The 6581-nt window shown below is 35.4% G+C and overlaps 1 long non-coding RNA gene across 3 annotated transcripts; it reads left to right on the top strand.

The window, feature by feature from the left end:
* Window positions 1-1040: 1040 nt before the first annotated feature.
* LOC143304982 (uncharacterized) lies at window positions 1041-3942 on the top strand. 3 transcript variants are annotated; one of them, XR_013061656.1, is made up of 6 exons: window positions 1041-1524; window positions 1737-1832; window positions 1909-2187; window positions 2263-2531; window positions 2592-2688; window positions 2851-3940. It is a non-coding gene; the product is annotated as an uncharacterized LOC143304982 (long non-coding RNA). The 3 variants fall into 3 exon arrangements; XR_013061657.1 differs by having other exon boundaries at window positions 1041-1544; window positions 2263-2688; window positions 2851-3942; XR_013061655.1 differs by having other exon boundaries at window positions 2263-2688; window positions 2851-3941.
* The last annotated feature ends 2639 nt before the right edge of the window (window positions 3943-6581 follow it).

Below are 6581 nucleotides of genomic sequence, written 5' to 3'. Positions count from 1 at the left end.
TTTCAGTATCTTTGATTAAAAATTTAACGATCCTTTCAGGCTGACCGCGGCGGACCACTGCTGATACAACATGAATGAACCTCGTATTTAATAGGTATTGTGTCTTATGCTTATAAGTGCGGCACAGCTGGGTATCCCAGCGTTTACACTAGGGTCACATCGTACCTTGACTTCATTCTCCAAGCGATGCAATAATATGATATTACTGTTCCATAAATATCATTGTGTAAAAAACGTAAAGTTGAATTTTCTTATTGTGGAGATAAGAAACAGCTCAAATTTACATTGTTTTGTACGTTACAAATTATAGGCTTAAAATGTACGAAATGTAACTTTGAAACGACACTAATTTTTTACGCACGATAAACCTCCACGACTTAGGTATGTAAAGATGATAAACGTATATTAATTCTATTAATTTGGTAATAATAAACCAACTTTCTGAGAAGTTCTGTAAATTTCGTTTCTGTTGTATCAAGAGAATAATGGAATATTCCACTTAGATCGTATACTTCTTGTATGTACATACAAAATTTTCCGGCTAATCTAAAACACTTCATAAGATAGAGAGCTTCTGGAAATTCGGACACAGAGAGTACATAAAATACAAGATAAGTCTCGTGTCTTTCAAAATTATTTTTTATTCGCTAAAAACGTCCTGTGTACTCATGCAAGCACATGCAACCTCGAAACTTCACTTATTTTTTATCACTTTCCAATTCAATACACTGTTTCTGCATTTTTGACTATATGTAAGAGAAATTTCCATTCAGCCAAAGGTGTACTTACAGATTATAGATTCCTATACGACTCTCGGTAAAAATTTATCCGCACTCCAGATAGTTAAAACTTCTGTCGACCGTATTGATCCATCTGCACTCTTCGTATGACGTAAATATCTGTTCAGTGCTGCTGCGTAGGTTTCATTGTGTTATGTCAATTCGTTTGTGACCGTTGCGCGAGTAATGGCGCTTTGCAATGGTGATTTGCAGGAAAACAGTGCAGGATGCTGTGATTCGTTTCTTGTGGTCGCAGGTTATATTTGATGCCTATATTTATCAAAGATTTAATGCACATTATGGAGAAAGTGTTTTGTCACGAAGTGTGTTTGAATGGGCACAAAAGTTCAAAGAAGATCGCACAAGTGTTATGAAAAAACAGCTGGACGCCCGTCCACATCCACGATGACAACATTGAACGTGCTATCTATGGAATAGACGAGTGACACTGGATAATGTGGCAAATCATTTGCAAATCAGCCACGGCTCTGCTTATGCAATAGTGCACGACAGATTTGGGTTTTAAAAAGTTTGTGCGAGATGGATGCCGAAAAAGCTGATGAAAAGGTGAAGACGACGATGCATTCGTGGTTCGCAGCTCAGCCCAAAACATTTTTTAACGAGAAAATACGAAGGTCCTTCAGCAAATGGACAAAGTGTATACAGAAATTGAGTGATTATGTCAAAAAATGATGTATGTCTTTTTTGACAATTGCTTAAAATAAATTCTACACCGACAGAGCGGGTAACTTTTTACTCACCCTCGTAAGACACTTAAATTTCCAATCTATTATGATGAATAAAAGAGCTTATACTATTAAATCTAATTGTATTTTGTTGCATGAGAGTACACGTGTATGTGATGTACATTACCTTTATATCCCCTTGAACGCTTCAATATTGCGCATATATACTATATTTTGTACAGCTTCTATAAAATTTTGTATGTTTGTTTAGGCTGTTAATCTAGAGGCTGGAGTACAAAGAAGTGGCACAATGATGTGGGCTGATGACATTTATAATTATCAAGGAATCACCCCTACATTCGCTCAGGTATATATCGTTGACTATAATGTATTTAACATATATGATTGTTAGAATATTAATAATTAATTTTTAATTCTATCAGAATTTTAATGAAACTGTCCCTTGGGAAGGAAGAACTGATACCTTGATATCACGGTTTATACATCCTATATGTACGACAAATTTTAGAACATTATATAACGAAGAACCAGATCGTCGTGGCCATGTGATGTGAATAAAAGGACTTGAATTTGATGATATTTTTATAATGTTAGATAACATAACTAAGTATCTTCACAGTAAGATAGGATGACATGGTTTACATGATCTTAATGTTGTTCACTTGAGTGATGATATTATAAGGAAAAGTGTAATATCACAGGTAGGATGATTCATAATTTAGAACTACTAACTCATGTATGTATTAAAAATTAAAGAAATATATTAAATTTTATAGGATATTTATGTTTAGTAACCAGTAATTCAGAGATTGGTATTCATGGTTACTATAACGAGGCTGTAGAAACGCACCCTTTCTTCTTTGCAAATGGTCCTGTATTTATGTCTAAGCCGAAACTGGAACCTCTGAATAATTTAGATTTATTCTTGTTATTTTCTAAAATACTTATCTACAGTATACCATAAGGAATGATACCGTATCACACCTAATCAAGTGCCTTAAGAAACATCAACAGGATATCACAGTAATCCCTTATCGACTGATATGTAAGTAAAAGTTATGTGTCATTGTTATACACAGTTATTTATCATTTTCTATTAATTCAGTTGTAGCCACTACAATATCTATGACACTGGTAGTAATTATAAGAACAATAATGATGTTCTATAAGAGGAAATGATGATTAGGAACAAAAACTTACAGGTAAGTCAAAGTATATGTTATTTGCCATTTGAAAAGAAAGTTACTAACTTAGAATTTTTTGATAAATAACAATTGTGCAAAATATATTGGATTTCAAATTTGTCAAAAATTGAAATTTAAGAAGCATTGTAATAATATAACATTAATATTTTGATTTTTCAGGAGATATCATGCGGTGGATGGATAATATGTAAAAAATATTAAGCAGTATATGAATTTTCATATTGCGTAGAGATAACAAAATGAATTTTAAAAAATGTCGACATGGTAATAAGAAATAGCATCATGACAAAGAATATATAAACACAGTTTCATTTTTTATAAATAAAAATTTGTTGTTCCAGATTTTGAAATATAGTGAAACGTTTAATTAGTATCTTAATATCTTTAAATAATTATTATTTTAGAATCAATTGTAATTGTATCATACGTACTTTTGAATTCGTGCAAGAACATATGTAATTTTGAAGTAGTTATTATTAGGAAATTGTTAGACGCGAACAGTATGCGAAAAGTTAGTATGCAGTGTAATAATTATCAATCAAAACACAAGAATTAAATTCTTGAGGAAAAAATTTCCGGAATTTCTTATTTACATGATTATAAAGAAATCCATAATAAAAAGGAGCTGCTTTCTAATACTTCTCTTCCTTGTAATGCCTACGTTAATAATAACGAGGTTCGACTTTTTGTTTTTAGAGGGATACTGGAAAATTTGAAAGTACAGTACCATTGGGAAGAAAATCACGATATTGAAAACGATATTTGCAAGTAAATTTCCAAAAAATCTGTTTTCAAATTTTCGCTTTCTATTTCACATTAAAAGAAAGGGCTGCCTTCTTTCTCTGCAAGACAAAACAAACATTCTGAATCTCGTATCAATGATGATGAATGATAAGTTATTTTTCTTTTCAGATTGAACAATATTCCAGATTTATTCATAATTTCATACTACGCGAAGAATAGACTTTCATAGGTATATAAAGGAAATATTAAGTATAGGAAAACTCTTTTTCGTTGTAGGTGACATATGCTTCACGGTTGAACACATGTATTTTTGAACACATATAAATGAAAAAGTACTCTTATGGAGAAAAAGAATTGATACCTTCGATTGACATTAGATAATGTATATAAACTTATGAACAATCACTATCAGTTTGTATTTTAGGTGCACACGCAGATTTGTTGGAGTTCTTATAAAATGTACATCCTGTACGAACGTTTTATTCTTCCAAATTTTACGATACTATGTCTCATATAATAACTGTAATATCGTGATGTAATATGTTCACAAAGAGTGGACAATAGAGATGTTAATCAGACAGAAAAGACGATTGTGGCTTAACTTGAACTATTCATACCAAACGTACAGAACACAGCGCAATCCACACTCTCTCGGCAACGCCACTCGCAACCTCCGTCTCCGCTCGACTCGCACTCGGCTCCTCGACTCGCACTCTGCTCCTTGACTAACTGTTGTCGCATTCTATTGCCCTTTTCCTAGGCCCACCGCACACGTGTTCTGCAGACGCTCGTGGCCAGGGTCACGTAGGTCTTTTCCACGAAACTATGCACTTGAAAAGACCGATGACACATTGATGGGCCCGACGGCGCCTCGGCTCTCGCGACACTGTTCATAGTTCGTCCGGTATTTCCCAGGCCTTTCGTCCACGATACTACATAACTATATGGATTAAACGTAATATAAATGATCCGAAAGTGGACTCGAACGACATTAATTGTCTTTCTATTTATACCAATATCGAAAATACAAGTAAAGCTGGAGCAATAGTATCAAGAATGGACTATTTATTATTTTAAACCAAATCATAGCATATTCAGAATGCACAGTATTATCATGAAATGACGAGTTTTATGTTAATTCCGACCGATTACAATACCTTTCTTTCGTTTACAAGGAACGACGAGACTGGCAGTTGCGTGATTTCCAAAGCCGCGATATCTGCACGATAACCTAACCTCAACCGATTTTGTTGTACTATTCTTATGTGGACTTCGTTTGTACCACTTTCGTAACAAAAATAGAATACGTAGAACACAGCATTCCGTTATGCGATATTGTCGATTCCTAACATCCGAAAAATCAGAGATAATTTTTTCCCTACAGTTGTACATTTGTGTGAAAAATTACGAACGTAAAGTTGTTTGGTGTATGCACAGTCCTCCCCTCCCCTGCATTTGCGTGGACATGCTAGAAAGATTCACTTTTCCACGGTGAAACTGTATGTATTATAATTTCATTTTTACAAAGGTCGAACATCCTACTATGCATAAATTTAATATTAATATAAGCAGGTTTCGTGTTAAGTATTACATCTGACGTATAAGCACACGTGTGTACGAGCCTTGGTTTTAAATGTCTTATAGTAGACACCGAAAAGATTATTCAGTTGGATATCTGACTCAACATCAATATTTTACTAGGAGATAACATGTTAAGAACACGTTGGTGGATGGCATGGGAGATGATGAATGAAGACATACTTCTGTGAGATACATAAAATAGTAGTCAGAACGTATTTTGGCGCTTGGGGACAGCAACAGCTTTTTTTTTTGTTTTTATTTATTCGTTGAAATTACAATCAATTCTCGCGTTCAGAATTTTCAGTAATTTTTCTGGCGTGGCGTAGTGACATGGCTGTTTATTTACAATAAGTTAATACTTATTATAGATAGGTATAATTTATAAGTATTATAAGTAAGTGCATATGCTTAATTTGGATAATTAAATGAATCTAACGTTTAGGTCTAGCGGGTAGTGCCTCTTCAGCCTGCGAATCTGGTCCGTCGTATCGAGTAGTCCAGTGATTAGGGGGTTTCGGTGTTTCTTGACTCTTTTGCTATATCTGTCGCTATATTTTGCTATTTCCTCTTTGACTGTAGGTATCTTGAGGTCGCGATGGATGGTTTCGTTGGTAACATACCAAGGTGCGTCTATTAAGGCTCTTAGCGCTTTCGATTGGAATCGTTGTAGTATTTCGATGTTGGAGTTACTTGGACAGCAACAGCTGGTGATACTGTCATACACCTCCATTTATAAACTTTCGAAAATCGATGTGACCTTCAAACTTTAGTGTATTCTGTTTCACAGCACAAAATGTTTCCGAAACGTAAGTTTATTGTTACAATAAACTTGACTAGTGGCTCTGAAATACTATCCTTGAAAAAACAATGGGGAAATTGGAGCAAAAAAAAGAAGGAAATAAACAAAGACCTTGTTGGTTCCTAAAAATAAAATATGCTACAGGAAAAACTTTTTCCAACGGATTGAGATGCGACTAGCTTTAAAAGCTATGACGCGAATCGAGCGTTTGTCTACAAGAGCGCATTTTCGGTGGATATATATGTCGGAATGACATTGGGGATAGGGTTGTCGGTGTTTGAGGAGTCTTCATTGAAGGTAGCCATCGTTGCGGTGTAACGAAGATACGATTTATTGACACAGGTATGAATAACACAGGTTTGACAATCTACCACGGCGGTGAGACGTCCGCGACACTAGTGACAGTGGTCTCCGGTTCAATAACGAATCCGCGGCCAACGGGATGACAGATGGGCGTTCTCGCTGAATCTAAGTCTGACTCGTAAAAATAATTGCTGAGCGTAAAGACGTTATTCTTTGGTCGACGGGAGCGCGTAAAAGAATGCCCGTCCCGTCCTGATGATGCCACAGAGGAAAACTATAATGGGGTGTGTCTAAGGACACGAGATCATCGGATTCGTCGAGGAAAGCCTTCGTTTAGGAAGTAAGGGAAATTGACGTTGCTGCTAATTGGTCAATCTCCATATCGGTGGTTAGAAAAAGATGCTAGCCGCCCTCGAGGGAAAGTTGCTAGTGGGAGACGCCGCTCGTTGAAAAATATGTCTCC

This window comes from Bombus vancouverensis, unplaced genomic scaffold, assembly GCF_051014615.1.
Source record: "Bombus vancouverensis nearcticus unplaced genomic scaffold, iyBomVanc1_principal scaffold0069, whole genome shotgun sequence".
Taxonomy (NCBI): Eukaryota; Metazoa; Arthropoda; class Insecta; order Hymenoptera; family Apidae; genus Bombus; species Bombus vancouverensis.
The sequence above is the reverse complement of the archived record's forward strand: the minus strand, read 5'-3'. Positions and strand labels throughout refer to the sequence as shown.